Here is a 21,158-nt window from a genome sequence, read left to right on the forward strand (position 1 = left end):
ATGAATGCTTTTAGTTGAGATATTTATTTTTGGATGTTGCACACTTCCAAATATCCCAAAACACGCGTTTTTCAATACCCTTGTACGTACGACAGACAAGCAAGGCATTTGAATAAAGAAATATTAAAGAAGCTGCCGTCTTCGTGCAGTTGTACAGGTGTCAAAAGATATGCTGTGTGGAATGGTTTTCTAAAGACATGTCCTATTCGTGCTTGGACATTTTAAAATTTTTTAGTTAACCAATCCAATAATGAAGGTGAATACTCAGACAAATATTTTTCATCAGTTGGCTCATAACCATTTGTGCAAACGTCCATCACAAAAAAATATCAATGACAGGAATGCCATCTTCCAAAGCACACGCGTCAAGATGTCTTCAGTTATCCATATCATATGTTAAGTCATGGTCATTTACCAAACGTGTATGTAGAATATAAACAAGAGAAACTGATGATGTGGAAAAAAAAAATTGAGTTAGAAACTTTTTTCTTCGTTTAGTTTTTTATATCTAAATTAATTTGGGAAATAGAACGTTTTTCTCTTTCTTAACTATTAAACTAATCATTAAACAAAATGTTTTACTTATAACAATTAATCAACCATATAAGTTGAATTGTTAACATCAAAGTAATAGACGTAACATCAGAATTAAAATTTTTTTTTAATCATTTATGGTATGTTAAAATTAACCATTGCAACGGAAGTAGATTTTTTTAAATTTAATTACATTTTTTATTTTTCCAAACAAAAGAGAACGTGTGTAGCTAACTTCTTTGTATTTAAAACAACCTAATAAAAAAGAAATTGAAAGAGTATCAAAATTTAATGTGTTACCTGTAATAAGTAAAATTACAAAGATGAATGTTTAATTACTGTAGAATTAATTTTTAAGACATTGTTTATCTTAAAACCACCAGCGATTTACAAAGCGTAGAATCATTAAAAAAAAATAAAAAAAAAAAAAATAATCTTTTTTTTATAAATTATGTAAAATGTCTTCTAATTTGTATGTCAACTCAGAAAATTTGACGTATGGCAAAATAGTAGTTAGAGATGAAGGAACTTTAGATTTATTATATATAAATACCGGACGTTGCCTAGGCTTCAATTTTTTCAGTAAAGCGTTTGTTTTGCAGGATAGTCCACGTTTGCAGATTCTTATGATAAGGTCGTATGGGGTGTTGTTTTCTGTAAAATACTTTTCCGATTCATTAGATATCTGTTCGTCTTGTGTTGTTCGCATCGTGGACGTTATTAGGAGCTTCGCCACTGTGTTTTGAAGAAGCGTTCATTTACAAATGCACAATTTAACGTTACACAGATTGTCTGTAACCATGCTGTTTCGTAGGTCCATCCATGCCAACCTAGCGGGTGCAAGGAGTTTCTAGATTTCGGGCACTAAAGTGTGTGTGTGTGTGTGTGTGTGTGTGTGTGTGTGTTTGTAATGTTTAAAATAAGGAACTGCTTTTTTTCCATTCAAATATTTTCTCGAATCAATTTGATGGTGACCTTATTGATCCAATTTATTGGATGGTATAAGATACCCATTTCCCTTTGTATCTCTACTTCTTGTGTGGATTCAGGTATCTAGATTATGTATGTGCCAACTCAATACCACATGAGCTTGTGTAGGGAATTATCAGAGAGTGCTACTCCACTGCTACAGATGCTGTGGTTCATCCAATGCTTCTAACTACGTGCAACATGCTCTGGGAAGGCAGAGAGTTCGCCTTTAGCATTTTTGCGATGATTCCAACATTGCAGACCATTTCTTTACATACAACACGGTATCTGATTTCGTGCTTCATGATATGGAGACCGAGGCAATAAATCAATGTTGTGGCAAGTGTTTCGTCAATTTCCTAAATGTTAGATCTGATGAGTTGTTGATCCCCTATATACTTAAACCTTTACATTATGTGACATTATTTCGAAGCTCAAAGTTCATCTAAATAGCCTATCCTTCAAGGGGTACACTAAGTGAAACGGAAATTTTCGTCGTTTGTTAAGCGACTCATCAGTAGGATTCGGTGTCAGCCTATTGTTGAGCTACTTGCAGGGGCTGATTAGGGCCCACTCCAAAGAGAGATTGCATTTCTTTAAGTGGTGATTCAAAGACTTCATCCATCTAATATTTTCTATACTCGACCAATTAAGAAATTTCTTATTTTTTTTTAATTTTCTTTTTTTAACTTTTTTTTTTCTTTTGGATTATCTATGAATGTGTATGGTTTAAGTGATTTTGTTAAGTTTTCAAAAGAGAAGTTTCGTCTTTTCTTACTTTTTGACACCTGCGTTAGTGTTCGCTTCATTTCTTCGTTAATTCGGCAAACAGTCGTTCTGGTGAGAGCCGACTTTGTTCGAGGTTGTCTTTTTGTCTCCTACGAACCGCGCTATGCTGTTTTGAAGTAGACTAGGTCGCATGAAATTTGGGTTGCGTGTATTAGACTGGTCTCGGTGGTGGCATCTTGAAGTTTCTCGTATTCATTAGCGTTCTTCCCATAGCTGTTCGCAGTATTCAAGCGTTACACATGAAATGTCCTGCTCTCCCTTCTTCTGTATTTTCAGCGCTTTTTCGTTTAGTACACGGCAACATATGTATGTTTGTGGGAGGAAATTTCATCTAGTGTCCTTTTATATGAAAGTCAGACAGACCCTCTCTCTGATTTAAGGTATTTGCTGAAAAAACATGTTTTTCTGCTTGTTTTGAATGATTCAACTTTGAAAAATCGAAAAAAGAGTCCGTATCGGGCGTTTTTTTCCGCAGGGTATTATCCGTCCCATCAGATATTTTTGTTTACTTTCAAGAAACACGATAATTTCTACTTCGAAAAGTTAGTGTTTTTAATTTATTATTTCAAATATAAGAGGGTGAATTTAATGTGTTGCATCTTTTTTAACCCTAATTTTTTAGATTCGTTCACTTTGCTTATATGTAAAAGCATGGTTCAATTGAATTCAAAATATTTTTATACGTAAAAAAATCTCGAATTTTTTAATAAAAAAAAAATTTTATATAACGAAATCCGTTTCTTTTTGTCCTACATAATTACATTAAATTAATTTTTTTATTAAAATTGTCAACAGTTATTGGCAACCATTTTGTATTTTACTTTTTTCTTTTATATCATAACAGTAACGCTTCTGAATATTTTTTTTCATTTATATGTCTTAAAAAATAGAACCTTTTACTTTATTTAAATTTACTTTTAACTACATATGACAATTATTATAGTTTACTTTATAAATAGCTTAATCTAAATGTTTACATATATTTAAATAAAAATTGGCCCAAATTGGGAAATAAACTGTTTTAATGATTGCTTAAAAGAGAATTATACTACGCGAAGAGTACATAGGTAACCATTTAATAAAAATATTTTGTGAAACAAACAAGATTCTATTTTTTCAACGAAACTTAAGTCATATTATGGAACAAAACAAGTATAACTTTCTCTATCGTTAAAAAATTTTATTGTCTAGCATTTTAACATTCCATTACCTTTCTACTCTACACATTGGGTACTTGCGATTAAGAGTTCAAACGTATCTCACTGTCTTTGTAAAACTTTTACTTTGCGTCTTTGTAACAATTGTCTAATTTCTCTTTTAAAAAGTAACATATCTTTTTTCTCGTTTTTACATTTATAAAATTGTGTTTTGTTCTGTAAACTGTCTTAGTTTTATTTTAGTCGAATAAATTATTTTTCATCTTTTTAATTGAAGAAAAAATATTTGAAGGATTCCAATGTTGTCATATTTGTCAAATATATCACACCAAAATCAGAAGGGATTCAGTAGAAACTTAAAACATAGTAAACAACACTTTTTAGACTTGTATACATTCTTCAATCAATTCATTCCATTAGTAAATTCCAACGACAAAATTAACGCTACATAGGATTGCATTAACGTTTTTTGTATTTTTTATAATATCGACGGTTATAAATTTCCTTTGTGAACCAGAAGAAATTGCTTTGGGTATTAGAAAACTGTATTTATATCCACATTAACAGTTTTTTAGTGAAAACTGATTTTCTTAGTTTCTTGTTTTCACAATGTGCTTAATTAGTATATAGTAATTCTTTTTTTTTCCGGATACCTATAAAACCATTTAAATTGCCGAGGCTGCTTCCCGCAAAACTTGATGATAAACCACTAGTCACAAATCATTATTTGCTTCATAAATTTGTGGAATACTTTGCTTAAATTCAGTTATTTCGTAAATGCTCAGGATGTTTTCTGAAAATCGCATAACCTAATTCTAAAATGTTTTAACAACACTATTTGCTGTCACTTCTATGTAGACATCGCTAATTTGAAATTGTTTTTTTTTACTCTTCCTTACACTAAAACGTTTTTAGTGGTTTCGTTTGATGTATCAAAATAAATAAAAAGTTCATTTAGAATTATTTCTACCGGAGGCAGAAAAATTGATGTATGTAATGAACACACGGTGACGTCGTTACACTTATATCACTAATTATTCTTCGTTTACAAGAACATACTGTAGAAAAATACTATTGTCAGGTTTACAAATCTATGTTCATTAACTCTATTTAACGAAAAAACATAGTTGATCTCTTTCATAATAAATTTTCTATGGATAGGATTAAGCTAGTTAGAATGTATATTTTACTTTACAAAAGTGTAAAAGATAAACAAAAAACTTTTTCTATTTCGTAGAATATTTTTTTGGGATATATCGACCAGTTAGAATCATATTTCTTTTTTTTTCCAGAAAAACACGTATTAAAAAAATAAAAAATTATATTCCATAATCTGTAAAAAAGATAAAGAAATTTACGCGGCTGAGTAGTATGGTTAAAAACTTGCTTGTAAACTTCACAGTTTTAGATGAAGCTCGAAAGTGTCATGCATTCAAATTTCTATGTGCTTAAGAAACAAAATGACAAACTATTTTTTTTATATACAAATCTCAGTGGAGAATATAATACTTTAATTTATTGTTCCGTAAACGACAAATATCAATAACTTTTTTTTTAAATTACCTTATTATTTTTTGAATAAAAAAAAGTAAATAGTGAATAATCATTAAAGCGTTTTACTTTGGTATTAAGCCGGTATCAGAAGAGTAGAATTGCAATACGTATTCAACAGCTAATTTTTTAATTATCCGGTATCTTTCTTAAATTTTCAACTCAGCCTTACTGTAATGTCTATTTCTTAAAGTTGACAAAAAAAAACAAAACTCGACAAAACTTTCACCTATTTTTTTGTAAATATCACGTATCTTGGGTATTTTTCTCCCATTTTCACTTAGATTAGACAAAAAGTTGTTAAAATTTTTTTTTCAAAGCATAAAAAACATTTCAAAAAGACAGTCGTTGTATATAATTTATTAAAAAATAATACAATAAATACAATGGTTATAATTAAATTTAACAAAACACAAAGTCAATTTCTCACGAGCTTCTTTTAAAATAGGATAATACTTGAGTAAAGAAACTGGTAAATAACTAACACTTTATTATAAGGTCTTACATACTGTCCATCATTTTTTTTTCGGTACACCAGAATTTTTTAAAGAGATTTTTAAACCAAACAATTTATAAAGAAATAAAATAAAATAAAAATTCAAATAAGAAAACATCGGGCAAAATGTTACAAAACTTCAGTTTTCTCAATGATTCTGTGTTTATTTTCCATCCAGTACATTATGGCGGTTATGTTTAAGATCTATGTTTCTTGTTATAGCTTGAAAAATCATAATGATAGGTAACAAAAGAAGAGTCTTCAATCATTTTTATTTTCCATAATTCCATGAAAATAGATATAATAAAAAAATTGTTTCCTTTTGTTTATTTATGAAAATTTGTGTCGTTGCATTTCGTCTAAAAGTTTCAGTGAAACAAGAAAAAGATTAAAACTATATCATTGATTGCTGATTACCTGCTGAAAATTTATGTTACACGGTAGTCTTTACTCGTTTCTTGTCATTTTGAATAACTAAGTAAAGTGTTAAAATGCTATGGAATTATACATGATTTTTTAAAACTATTACTTGAGCTTGTTTGTTGTTTTAGTACACTCAGCAATATTGTAGGCAGCTAAAAACCATCCTAGTTTAAATTTTAATCAAAACAAAAATCCATTATAGAAATAGTGTTTTTCGGATTATTTCAGAGAAAATATTATATTTTTGTAAAACAATTGGTTTTTAAAAACGAATTCTTTTAATTTAAAAATAAAAAAGTCTTTTTTCTTGTTTTAATCATAATAAAAACAACGACTCAGCATTTTGAATATAGCTTTATGTTATTATCCATTCATGAATAACATTTTATTTTCAGACGTATAAACTACTAGAACTTCAGTATAAATTGAAGTCTACTATGCTTTACAATGGATTTCAAGCATTGTCGAATTACATTGTCTACCTTGACGTACGATTTTTATTCGTCTATATCATAAAGATTTAATGATAACCGCTAAAAAGAAAAATTTTGTTTTATTTTAAAAATCCTTTGACAAAAATTTCTTGTTAATATACAGCAATGTCTTCTTTGTAGATAGGATATTTTTAAAAAATTATACTTGGGCGTTTCGATTTTATTTTAACAAAGCTTCTCATTTTTTCTTTTTTTTTTTGACTTTTCATTATAATGTATTTATTTCCTAATCGCTTTTTGGTTTATTTCTATGATTGATTAAAATTACAATTTTTCCATTAAATTGAAAGATTTATGGTAATAAGTTTAAGGAAGAAGAATGTTTAAATGTTTAATACAAAACATTGTTTTAAGTGAAAGACCCAGCTCCAGGCGATAAAGTTAAATTTTTTCACATTCTTCTTATATTCGTAACATTTCTTAAGTACACTGCGGAGTAATACTACCATATTGATATACATATCTTAGTTGTGCAAAACATTATGGTGCTTCGCCGTTACTGTATACGCATATAAAAACTGTATGAAATATAACACAACAAAAATTATTTTCTTGTTTTATGTTGCAGATGCAACCCATCACAATAAGCTTAAAATTTGTTATTACTTTCAAAACGGATAAAAGATATAAAAAAGAATATTGAACGGTCCTGTATGTTTGATGCCGGAATACGGAGTTGTAATTTCGAGATTTAAGTTTATGTGTCGACTTGCTGCTTGTGGTGTTAAAATTTCTGTTTGTGCTTCATTCACATAAAAATTACAGTACGTATATATAAAACTAAAGTGAAGACATTATTTTAATTTAAAGCATATAAAGGAAAATACTTTAAAAACATACAGTATAAATAGCGAGACAACCAAGTAAAAATTTTAACGTCCTTTAAAAACTTCAATTTTCTTTTTAAAATTAAAAATTCCTCTTGATTAAGACTATATATGAAAACATAACACTAGCATTGGGGTCTAGCCGAGATTGTAATAAAAATTTTAACGTTTCACTTAGGCAACCTTTACATGTCTAATTATATCAAAATATTTCAATGACTTAGAAAAATGAAAAAAAGTCAGTATTCAAGTAATAGAAAAAATTCGCATAATGTCTCTATCTAATGATAATTTATCCTTGTTATCTTTTTTGTATTTCAGCAAATTCATTATGTATTAACTGTCTTGTTTACTGTCGTTCCCTCAAATTTTCTACCGCACAAAAACATGTTCTTAAACAAATGCTAAATTTCAAGCGTTTTTTGCAGTTTCGTTATTTTAAAATCTTTTAATGAAGAGTATATGCCACTAGCCTTAATTTGAAAATAATATGCACAAATGGACCTAGTAAGTCAACCCCCCAAACATTCTAGTGTAAAATATTCTCATAAATTTTATGATGCGGTTTAACAGTTGCTAAAAAAATGTTTTACGAAAATAGTAATATTTTTTTTTGTTGCCTCAGCAAGCGATCCATAATACCGATTTCAAATTGGGTTAGAAATCATTCTAGATATTTAACACGAATTTTTTTAAGTACAGTCCTCATATTTCAAGTTTCTAATTAAGTAATAAACCTTTTTCAAATCTCTGTTATAAAACAAAATAAAAAAAATTCAAATTTATATAAAAAACCTAAAAAAAAATATGATAAGTTAAAAATTAAGCAATATAATTTTTGTAACAAGAAAGAAAGATTGTAAGTATGATTTTTTGATACTTACTAAACCCGAATTTTGAAAATATCAAAGTTGTCCTTTTCTTTTTTTTACGGGTATATATCTGTGTCGACCCAATTCCATACGAATATGCGGATTTATTGACGTAGGTGGCATAGTAGAAGAATTCTTGCCTTTTCGCATCGCTAATTCTAGAAATAAAATAAATCTGTCTAACTTTCTGAGACGCCCTGTAAGTACAATTTCCAATTGTTGTATCAACATTCCGTTGCTTGTAGTTGTGTTGGTGGTAATTCGTAATTGTTACAGACGCTCAACCTTCTTAAGCATTTGAGTTTGATTTAACATGATGCTGTTTTGAAGTTTAGCGATTAACAAAAATACGCAAAAAAAAATTTTTTGCTTGTTAAAAAATTTTTAAGACAATAAAATTGTGTGCGGTTTGGAACACAACGTTGATATAGTACTTTATTGCTTTTCTGCACGTAAACGTCGCTGGAACCCTTTTTATTTCCATTTTTTCTATAACATTCTGCCACGGTAAGGAGACATCGCGTTGAATGTAGGTCACTTTAAAAGTTAACATTCTCTTTTTCTTCATAAAATATACTGCAAGTAAACGTCGTAAATTTTTTAAAATTTTGGGGTACCTTTTGACTGTCAAAATATCGAATTATAACTAATTTTTTATTAATATATTCATTCAGCACTAAAAAATTTACCTCTGTTAATCTTCAGTTCTTTTCCATTCTTATTGACCGTTTTCGTTTATTTAATGGAGCTTAAAAGCGTTCATTTTTACATTTAGTCGTTATATTCATATGCTTTTAAGCGTAAATAGATAGAATAACCTATGATTAAAAAAAAGGATAAATTCATTAGCAAATGAATGAACAAAAACATTGATTACTACGTTATTGGAGCTGACTAAAGTAGGAATTTTTTCGTTGCGTCACAAATGATTAAATTTTGATAATTAGAAAACAAATTTATATAATATGTTTTTTTCAAAGTGTTTTTTATTTTTTGAATTGTGGCAATCATCTTCAAAGTAATTCCATTTATTTTTCAAGCTGAACCAATGCCTCGGAGTCAATCTTAGGTTTAACTTTGGTAAACAGCGTTTTGTAAGAAAAGCTTCAAGCTCCTCCCTTGTAACACTTGAGAAAAGCGACACTGTTACAATCTTTTTAAGTATCATGTCTTCTGGTTTCATTGAATTTTCAAAAAGCCTTCGGACAAGATACGTTATCTATTTATGTTAATCGACGTTATAAAAAAAATTTTGTCACGCATTCATTTAAACGACATATAACAATGCCTAGTTTTATTTTGCATTTTCGCCTAGTGGGAAGAAATAGAACCGGCCCAAATTTAACCTTTTCATTACTGAACACAAAGTCAGTCTGAATGTGTACTACAGATTCCTACAAGTATTTTTAAAAACAGTTTTATCAAAAAAAAAAATATTAAACATCTTATTTTACGATTGTAGGGAATATAACATCAATGTGTAGTATACAGTAGATGTTTTGAAAAATCTATATTAATTTTTTTGCTCATCACTTCTAAGCATATACGTTAATTAATGGTATACATTTCAAGAACTTAGTTACGCCCGTTTTCCAATTATGTAATTCGTTTACGTGTAAACGTGAGTCAAAACACAATATTTAATCAGTGACGTCCTGTTTCTGTTTTGTTTTATCTGCCATCGCATACTTGTGAGTATAATATTACAAAACTAAGATGCGGTTTAGGTGTTTCTGACTACCTACTTAGTCGGAAATTAATGTCAACATGAGCAAATGCATACTAACAATTTTTGACGGCTATTTATAACTACTGACTTTAAAAAATCCTCTCAGTTTATGCATTGTCACTATCAGTATCAAAGAAAAATCAAAATTTGAGTTACTTTGGTTGTCAGTTTTTTCCTTCGTAGCTACTATTAGCCTTTTTAAAGATGCAGCTCATTCTACAACAACTTTGGATAGTTTAAAAAGAGAACTCTTTTATAACTTTGGACATAGGTTTTGTAAATTGTCAAAAAATTATACAAAGTTTGATAAAGTTCGCACACGTAATGAATAGTTCAGTTTAATTTTTATGTAAGATGATAACGAATAACTATATTAGCAACACATATCAAATAATGAAAAAAAACTCTTAAAAACTCGTTAACAGATGTGCAGCTTTTCATGGTCGGTTATTTTGACCACCCGTAAACGACGGTAGTCTCGACTTCATTTACATAATTCTTTTTTCTGAAAAAAATTATGTCTGATTGCAATTTTCTATATGGCAGCACTATTCATGTTTAAAAAGCAGAAGTCGTTGCTGTTTTTAACTACTTCCCATGCATATGATTTACAAAAATTGTGTTTCTGAACATTATGTGTTGTAACAGTTTATTTTTTTTTTATTTTATACAACACTACTCATGACACGTTTATTTTCAATGCTTTTAATTTCTATTGTCACATTTAAACAGTTTAATACACGAGATTTGTATAAAAAATTTTGTTTTTTCTATACGTTTTTTTTTTTTTAAAATCTATATACTGTAAAAATTTTTCAAACGTTTGTTCCGTACACATGCCTAGAAGATTTTTAATGGACATTAATAATGTGAAAATTTATTACTCAAATTAAATGTGCTCTAATATGTATTTTTATAATTTGTTTGATCCTAAAACAGTTTATGTATTTAATCATGCGCATCAAAACTATCATTTTATTTCATTTTTTTCTGAAGTATTACATTAAATCTTCAGAAGATTTCATTGATTTTTTTGACAATTAAGTTTACTTAGCGTTCTCCGGCCTTATTTCAATGGTGCTCAGCGCAAATTTTCAATTCTTTCCCCATAGGCCATCTAGGCTACTCTCACGTTGTTTCCATCAGTGTTCAGTCTATACGAGTTTAACTAATTTTTATGGCTTTATATAAAGATAAATTTTTATATGATGCTTCTTCTTTTGTTGATTAAAAAAATACATCAATTGACCTTGAATGGTTTAATTTTTGAAATAATGTTTTGTACTAGTATGATTCCCCTCAGGAATCGAATGTTTCCTGCTATTCAATTTCGTTACTCTTAGGTTATTCAATTTTGGATGCGCCTAGAACAAAATTTTGCATACAGCATGACTATGACTTTTTCCATTCATTGTTAAATTTTATAATAAATTATACAACGACAATTTTTTTTAAACCTTACCCATCAACTAAAGAGCTTTGTTTCATTAATTAAAATGTTAGAATTTATTAATGAAATGCAAGATGGATGCATTACTGCTGTAAGACTAAACTGTTAGAAGATTTATGTATTTGAGATACTTCTTTATCCCCATAGCGCAAAATTTCCAACTGCTAGAAAGCTACCTTACTAAATTGCCAGAAACGTATGCTGCAGTAAAATTTGGTTTATTTTATCTCTACTTTTTTATTTACTAGTTTTTGCAATCTCAATCAGGGATTATTTTTTTTTTTTATTGAAAGCAAATAGATATGGATATTCTAGAAATATTGTAAGAAAAATGTATTGTTGAAATTCGGCTAAAATAGAAAATATACCCGAATTTTTTTTATCTGTAACACATCTCTGAGTATTCACAAACATTTCAATTATCCGTTCCATATTAGATTTTAACCACAACACTTGCATTCGAACATATAGGCTTGTTAAAATTGTTTTCTTAACAAGTCCTTTCTCATATTTTAATTTAACCTTCTCCAACAGACGTGATAGTGATTATCTCATGGCTGTAAAACAAATGCATATTTCTTTTAAAGCGAACATTTCGATTCGTTACTTTTTGATCTTTTAACGTTCATTAATGGTGAATTTTTAGTCTTCCTAATGTATATGAATGTGTAAAAATAATTTGCAACAACAATATGTAACCTCATTTACACATATAGATGTTTTGTTCTTCATGCTGAGTTTAAAACTTGAAGAAATTCATAAAATTCATCTTAAATATTTGATGATTTGTTTGAGTCATCTTTAACCTAGGCGTCGACAGCTCTTTTTATCGATTATCACGAAGCTTCATAAAACCTCATTAGCTTCTAGTTTTCTGAATATTTAAATTGTTTATGCACTGTTTCTTGTAATATACCATAGAATAAAGGTTTTTGGTTAACGCATTTTTCGCCAATCTATTTGCAACAACACTAATTAAAAACAAAGGTGAAAGAATTCATCTTAACCCTTTAATGCTATCCAAATTTTGTTTTCAACCTTTTACTTTTGTTTCCCACAACGTTAACGTTAAAATTAGAGTTAATCCTTGAAGATTGCGGCAAATTTTTTACATATGGATAACTCGTTCCCTTCGATTTATCGGTATTTTATATTTACAGCTAAAACGTAAATTATTACAATATTATTATAGATAAAATAAAACGAACAATGTTAATCTTATGTAGGATGATAATTTCAATCATTTGAATAATTAGTTTGATTAAAAAATTGTTATGTTTATAATTGAACTCGTATGTCGAGGAAGTAGCGGCTGAATGAGTTGTCGTTCAAAAATTTTACGTTTTACGCAGGATGCTTTTTCAAAATAGAGTTTTCCAGAAAAACGAAACACGTTTTTTATTTTTATTTTCTAATTATAGTCAGGTATTATAATGAAAATCGAATTTACGCCAACACGTAAGAAGTTTTGTTTTAAAAATAATACCAAGATTCCATACTTTTTCAAGAATTACAAGTCAAACAAATACCCCAAAATATATCAATATACCGAATTCTTTCATAAAATATCAAATCTTTTTCCAAATTCTTAAAATAACAACTTACACTTCACAGAAAATCGTACTCTGTCAAAATATTTCAACGATCAAGCAAGAAAAATAACATTTGTCGTGTCTTTCACGTATAGCAAAAAACTGTGATATTACGCTGCGAAAAAAAGTTTATCTCTATCCAATATATTATCTGACAAAAGCATAAATTTCTTTTAGGAAAGTTTTCATAACAACCATAGGCAAAGCCGTTACACTATGAGATATTATTTCACAATTCATAGTTCGGCTTTGCATCCCTTTTTTCAAGGGAACACTAAATGAAACAGAGACTTTGTAGTCGCCTAAGCCACTCATTAGTAGAGTTAAATTTCAGCGTGTTGCTGAACTGACTATAGGATTCACAGTTCTAGGGCTGTATTTTTTGTTAAAGAAGAAAAAATTTAAAACAACTATTTATGTGTAATTCTAACCGGGTTTCGAAACATTAGTTGATTTTCTAAAAAAGTTTGATAATCTTATAATTTTAAGATTCTTTCTAAAAAAAATTTTATTTTAAGATGAAACACATATTTCGAGATATCCAAAAAGTATATTTACAGTGGTCTGACAACGCAAATATCAATAATTAGACCACCTATATTAACTTCTCATCAGTAATACGGACGAAAAAATATGAAATCATCATAGGAAGTTTTTAGGGTTGAGAGTGGAACCTTTGGTGAATATTAAAAAAATTAAGATTTTGTTACACCCAAAAATTTTTATTCTTTATAAGTTGTTCAAAGAAAATTTTTAATTAAATAAATTTAGAATAATGCAATATAAAAACTATTTAACAAAAAGAAAACTTTTTTAGTAAAAGTGTTAGCAGGTTTACATAAACGTTACAGCATGACTCTACCTCTCGTTATTGTAAATAAATACTGCAAAAGAATTGTAGTTTTTCCAAAAACAAAGTTATTTGAAACGTATTTACTACCCAATATACAGGTTACCATTTGAAAAAGATACGAGATATTGATTAGAAATGCTTTACGCCCTCATATAGTGAAACAAAAGTAAAGGAACACATTACCAAAATTAATATTAAGTTAACGTATTTACCAACTGTAAGATTGATTACAATGTATCGACACGTCATCTTCAGGATGTCAACGAGATGGGCACATTACAGTTTTAAAGTGTTTCAAAAGTTAGTACGCAGAGTTTAAGAATTTATTTTTTAATATTGTGATCACTACTGGTCGATGCAATACCATGAGAAAAATCTTTTTTAATAAATCTAAAGTTAAATTAAGTGTTATTTAGCATCTAAACTTTTTATTTTTTGCGTTGCTTTCCCTAGGTGACATATTCTGTAATGATTTTTATTGAAAGACAACAGGTCATCAGTAGAACTGATTATTGAATACAAAATTTTTATGCATAGAAATGTGAATGCCAGCGCCTGATCTTGTACGAGAAGTTTGTACCTAAAAAGGTACTAGTGGTCATTTATAAAATTTCAAGCTGCACATATTGCGAACAAAGTCAAGGAAATATGGAATTGTCAAAAATATAACTTGTTACAATTTAAAAAAAAAAACCTTAGATATTCGGTTAATTATACAAGAAAATAAACGTTAAAAAAATAACCTTACTTGAATTATATGTTGTGTTGTACCTATGTTGCAAGCTGAAAATTCTATTTTAAAATTGACAAAAATATAGTTATCGTGGCGTTGAATTAATTGTCATAATGAATCAAATAAATGATCGACGAAACGAAATTTTAATCTATCACAACTAGCAAAAATAATAAAAAATTAGAGTGTTACACTATAATATTGCAAAGAATATATTACTAATCTTGTTATGTAATAAATTCTTCTTTTAGCAGTAAACCAGGCAAAGATAGTTACCGCTATTGCCTTAGTCTCTTCAAATCGTTAAAAACTTATTTGTTGCGGCGAGCGAATAGAAGAAAGAGAATTTCTTTTTTTTCTATTTCTCAAATAGTTCTTTATTATAGATTGCTTTTGTAAAGTACTAGATGCGACATCAAGTCAATAGTGATAACAACAGAACACCACTATTCCCATTTTATTACATTAAAATGTTTTGAAAAAAAAATTGTGCAGCACAAAGTAGTGGAATTGTAAGAGATACAAAGGCAACTGTTTTCTTGAAAGCCTTCATTGTCACTTACACTTTATTCACATGTATTCAAATAATAAAGTCAGAAGTATTTCTATTCGATGTTACACAATATGCTGTCCTCTGCCAACTATACTTTTTGTGCCTACCATTCTGGTTTCTAAAACGATTTCAGAACGGTCACACCAAATCAGCAAAAATTAATCAAGGTAAAAAGCTTACTCTTCAGTCATTAGACCATTTATAGAGTTTTTTTAAATTGAGAACAATTTTTTGAATTACTGTAAAAAGAAAATCACAATTCTACATGTTACGATAAGAATTTGTACAATTACGTTGGATAACATTCATGTAAATTATATGCTTGATATAACAATGTATCCATTACGCATCTGTCAGAAAATATAATCATTAGCACTTAGAATCTATGTAAGTATTGTAAACAACAGACCATCGCAAAATTTGTAAGCAAAAGTACAAGGTCAAATATAGAAGAAATGTTTTTAATTGAACTGCTGCTATAGTAAAAAAAAGTTTTTCAGTTATAGTACAATATTATATTTGTTAATACTCAATAATGCGTTAGTTGCAGGAGGATACCTGAACTTTATGGGGATGTTTATTACTTTTTTGCACAATCTGTGAAACAAAGTACTCTTCACATAGTATTTGATAAGACTAACATTGCTTATTTAAAGTCATTAATTATACTAGGTAAATTGTTTCACAACACATTTACAAAAAAACAGCTTAAAAGTTATGTGACGCCTACAGGAAAAAGTTTTTACAAAAAAAGCACACTGGTGGTAACATAATGAGTATTTTTACAGGGTTGTGGCTATCAACGTGCATCTCGGATTGAAAATTGGTGTAAGTTGCATACTCCATGCATAAGAAAAGAAGAGCAAGCAGACATTGCCACATCGGCGAAGTACATTTAATTTAAAGAAATGGCCTGATACAAGTTAAAACTCCTAACGTTATACATTGTCATTTATTTATTGAAATTTTCATGATACCATAAGCATAAACTGAAAAAATAAATTCACTAACTACTAGGACAAAACACTAGAAAAAAAAACTAAAAATCAATACTTTTAAACGTTGTTCGCCCCATTTTCCGGTTTTTCAAATTAAGGTTTTTCTAAGTTTTTTTTACTAATTGTTTGTTAAACACACTGATATCAGTCTATTCATTCAAATATATACAAGCTCATCGATCACCATCTTTACTAATAAATTTTTTATTTCTTTCTGAAGATGAGTGCTTTTCTTTGTATCACAGGCACAAATAAGTACTGATACACACGTAACCTAGGACTTTAGAAAACAGAAAACTACGATTCTATGTTTAACGACTATATAAAAAATACATTTTAAATGTAATACTGATCTTTTTGTATACTAACTAATTTTTTAAATTATTTAGGTTTTTTTTTTGCATTGTGTAGCGTACGCTACAAAATTTTAGTTACTTTACCGTGAGATAATCCTTCAGCTTAACAAAATTACTAAAAATAATTTTAACCCAAAAAACAAATATAAACGGTATAAACTTTATTCTTAGCAAAGTTTAAGCGCCACAAATTTGTATTTTGTTCACAGTTATCATGTTATCAAAAACAATGATACTCTTTGTATACCATCGTTGACTGAATTTGTTGTTATCCTAAAAAAATATTTAACATATTTAAAAATGTAGAGACGATTAAAGTCTTTCGACTTTTGTAAAAGCATTGTGAAGGTTAGACGGCAAGTGAATGAATAATTCACCACAAACACTTAAACCCCTGTAATTTTGTTTAAAAAAATTTAAACAGAGCTCTTTATTCATTGTTCATTTTTGCTAATGTTATCCTTTAATGTTATAGAAAAAATGTATTTTTTAAATTTGTTCCTAGAAATTTGGTATCCAAAATAGTAAGATACGGTCGATATAAAGTTCTAAAGTTGTACTACGTAATTGAAAAAAAATTCTTCCTAGAAAGTATTTGATTAAGAAAATAATCAATTAATTCTTGTAAAAACGAATTTTTTCGAATAATTTACAATTACAGACAATAAATAATATATCGGTAGTGTGGACATTATAAAATTGTTATGTAATTTGTGCTATCAAAAAGAAAGTTAATACTGACTCTTTGAATAACGTAAAATGCGTAAGTTGACTAAAAAAAATTCAAACAGTAATCTATAAATTTTTTAGAAAAAAGTTTTTTTAACATTAAATACGCAATATTATTAAATGCAATTTGTCATCTTGTTTACTAGTTTTACTCAAAAATAAACGTGAATGTACTTTTTTTCTGTGAAAGTAAACATAGAAATACGTGATATCATGAATGATGTAATATGAGGCTGGCACCAAAACAATAACTTTTCTGTATCAAAAATATTATTTGGTCACCCATAGTGCCCAGCAGAAACGAAAATGTATTTAAAAGGGTCCTACAAACACCGAAATAAAGAAAAAAGAAGCAAACGAGACAGTCTTGGTATAAAATAGTAAGGAAACTTACGCAGCAACACGACAAAGGCAAACATCACAAATAATTCTCGTATAATTCTGAAACATACGTTGATTATAAAGGGAAATATTTATACTATGGGTTGAACAGAATGCCCAAGGATACTTTGCATTACACACTTTCATATATCATCCAACCTCACTCACCCGTTACCTCAGTGTAAAACAAATAAATAGTTGGTTTCTACTAAAATATAAGTCGATATCTTCTACAGTTATATGGATAATATAACTAATATGTAAAGGGTTAAACAGAAGTTTTATTTGAAATGTTTTTTTTCAATAAACAAGCATATTATAAAAAAACAGTGTAAATGAATTTTCAAAAATTTTTTTCAAGTATAAAAAAATTACTTTATATAAATTTATCATGGAATTTAAACTCAATGGATTATCAAAAATTAATTTTTTCTCAATATTTTATTTCTTAAGTTATTTTTTTAAGCCTCATACAGTATTAGAACTTTGAAATACTACAACATGAAATAATGTCTTCTAATGACGTAAAAACATAAGCAAGAAAGCCAAAACAACACTTGTACATGCGCGTCATCACCACGTCTATGCGTTTCAAAGTCTTGTTGATTAACAAAAATAATTCTTTTTAGTAAGCCCTATTTTTATGTTGCTTTAAAACACGGCAGGAAAAGAAACCATATAAAGGTTTGCTTTAATGTTGTTTCTTTTTTACTTAAACAAAGGTGATTTGTCTTTTTTTCCATGTAATCTGAACTACAGTTTGCAATTTATATGTCAATATAAAATTTAAAGCAATTGTTTGTCGGATAGTAGAGTGACTGGCAGGAAATCACACCGCCCAACTACTCATGAACTGCATAAATTAATATTAAAAAAGTAGCAGATTACTTCCTTTAGTCTATCTGTATAAAAGATTATTTCAGTAGATGTTTCTCGAGCAATTTGGTAAAGATCCAGGTTGTTAACACACGTGAATGAAAAAATTTCAGTTATGTGCCGATTCGCTTCCATGTCGCTAATGCCCTTGTCCATACTTGATTTCATTTTAAATAAAGTTGTCCTGGGCTAAATTTTTCACTTTTAAGAATATTTTTATAAAAAAATTTATTCATATTGCGACGATTTGTTACTGATGTTCCATGCTTTAAAAAAAATGTTTAATGACGTACACAATGGATGAACGAACTGAATTTTTGTTTTGAAGAATACATAATAGAATTTATTTTCATTATTTCAATCTCAGAAAAAGAGTTGAATGCTGTATGGCAACTGTGTTTCAATGCGATCGAGTGTTTTTTTTTTTTCTTTGGAAGCGAGGATATTTCTTGAATAAATCTTAATTTTTGGAAAAACCAGTGCTTAAAAAGACATCTTGAATGGTTTCTGTTTGAATAAAAAGTATTATGATTTATTTTGCACGGACCCAGAATAACTTGTTGGAAAAGTTGGAATAGCCCATATAGCATTATCTGCACCATCATTCTTTTTGGTTTTCAATTCTGGTACCAAAAAAAAATTTATTGAAGTCTAATTTAATTGATTGTCTCCATTTTCACAAGTTTAAGATTAAGCCATAGCTAGGATCATTTTTACTAATACGTTCTACGTATGTAAAATAACATATTAAAAAGTGATTAAAGTTATTAGTATTTGAAAACACTTTGTCTTATACAAAAAAATAGCATATTGTTTGGAATAGAGTAAAAAAAAAAAATTTTTTTGGAGCAGAATAACAAAACTATTTTAAATTTTCACGTGTATCGCTAAATTTTGTTTTTTGCAGAGCAGACAGGTCCATTTTTATATTTTCTTAATTTCACGACAATTACGGTTTTTTTCATTTAAATTTTATATAAAGATTATGAAGTTTTGGTAAAATACATAAAGCAATGTAGCTTTGAGATTCGGAGTGAGTTTCTCTTATCAAATGATAGAAAGGGCGTACAGTCAGAGATAGTGAGTAGTTTTAAACTGTAACGGAACTGTTCATATCATTTAGTATTTTCCTCAAGTTATACGCAAATAATTTGAATTATGAGCTCTGAAAAGATTTCTCGTGCTGTTACGGTTTATAGTGAAAGTCCCTGTAAAGATAAGAGGAGTTTTATGTATATACTTACGGAAAATAAGTCAGTTTTTTATATAAGAAATGAATCATAACAACATCGAAAACCAATAATTGAGTTACGAATACCCAAAGTTTGATTAAATTCAAACAAATAGAATACTTTTTAATTTGTTTTTTATATCCACTACACAAAGTTTATAAGCAAAATGGATTATATTCAGTAACTGACGAAAACCATTTTGTTATAGTCCCTGCGTCTATATCTTTTTGGGTTTATCGACTAGCTTTTAGAATTCATTCAAATTTTTTGCCTTGGAGTCTATTGGGGATTCGATCATAAACACTCTCTTGTTCTTTCTGTGCCCAAGGTTGTCTTTAAGGAAAACTCTGTATGTTCCAAATATGCATATCGTTAAAAAACTTTTATTCCTTTGAATTTTTTTTTTTAAATGAAGCTAAACTTTTTCTTTAAATTTACCTCCTATCCCTAACATCTATTTGAATCTTTACTACTAATACATTAACTGTTGTTATGTTTTTACACAAATTTGCTCTGTTGTTGTCTCTGATGCAAGGGTGGTATAAAGTGCAAATTCAGCGAAACCACATCCGATCACAGTAATAAGTTTTTTCTAATATATCTTTGCATGAATTTTTTTTTTAATAAGTTTTTAGTATATTCTGAACTACGTATTGAAACAATAATTTAGCTTATATCAAATAAGTAAAGATTAATCTTTAAAACTTTCTTTTGTAATATTATTTAAGAAAAAAATTCTTTTCGGAGCTACTGTCGTTTTTTTTTATATAAAAAATGAAGAACTAGATGTTAGCATATTTCACGTTATGTAAGAAGTCACATAACATTTAAGTTTGATGTAATTCTTTATAAAATCACATTAAGACCTTATTATATAAAAAAAAGAATATTCTCATGTTTTTTTTTGTCCTACTTTGTATATAAATATTATTTCACATTAGTATTTCTTAAGCTGATCAGTTATAATAAATGACCCAGACTATAATATGTTGGTGTGTGAAATAAAAGACGTAACGGTACTTCTTAACAAAACACTTGTTCTATAAATTATTACTAACAGTTCCCGAATTTGTTTGACGGTTAGAAAAAAAAAGTGAAATTTGTCAAAAACTGAGTTTCAATTTTTTTTTTTTAAACCGTTCTTATTAAAACTTCCTATACTTATCTTGAATAAGTTTTGTTGGAATTTGCTTTTTGAAAAAAAAAGTATTTTTATTTCGATAAAGAATTGTAGTAGAACTGCTTTTCTTTTTTTTTAATTTAAACGAAGTAAACAAAATATTTGTATTTCATAAATTACAATTTGAGATTGTTTAAATTAAGCTTGTTAAAAGGAAATCTACATGTTATTACAAACGTATTGGACGTTTTCACTTTTTTTAAAACTAAATTCAATATATTGTAATAAAATTTGTTCTATTCTTTTTTTAAAGTTACACTACCAAATAAGTGATTAAAAGTACTTTAAACACTTTCAGAATTGGTGAAAATATTATACTTCATTTTTAGGAGGTACAATTTCATAGTTTGTGCCCATTACCACTTCAAAAAATTAATGCAAAAA

At 28.3% G+C, this 21,158-nt stretch overlaps 2 long non-coding RNA genes across 3 annotated transcripts; one reads left to right on the forward strand and one right to left on the reverse strand.

The window, feature by feature from the left end:
• The first annotated feature begins 7,260 nt into the window (after window positions 1-7,260).
• Window positions 7,261-7,950, forward strand: LOC128883887 (uncharacterized). 2 transcript variants are annotated; one of them, XR_008459142.1, is made up of 3 exons: window positions 7,261-7,490; window positions 7,562-7,747; window positions 7,814-7,950. It is a non-coding gene; the product is annotated as an uncharacterized LOC128883887 (long non-coding RNA). The 2 variants fall into 2 exon arrangements; XR_008459143.1 differs by having other exon boundaries at window positions 7,261-7,478.
• A 678-nt stretch (window positions 7,951-8,628) lies between these two features.
• On the reverse strand, window positions 8,629-9,470 carry LOC128883889 (uncharacterized). The gene is made up of 3 exons (XR_008459144.1): window positions 8,990-9,470; window positions 8,802-8,930; window positions 8,629-8,736 (listed from the first exon to the last, which is right to left on the reverse strand). It is a non-coding gene; the product is annotated as an uncharacterized LOC128883889 (long non-coding RNA).
• Between the last annotated feature and the right edge of the window lie 11,688 nt (window positions 9,471-21,158).

Source organism: Hylaeus volcanicus, unplaced genomic scaffold, assembly GCF_026283585.1.
Source record: "Hylaeus volcanicus isolate JK05 unplaced genomic scaffold, UHH_iyHylVolc1.0_haploid 12237, whole genome shotgun sequence".
Taxonomy (NCBI): Eukaryota; Metazoa; Arthropoda; class Insecta; order Hymenoptera; family Colletidae; genus Hylaeus; species Hylaeus volcanicus.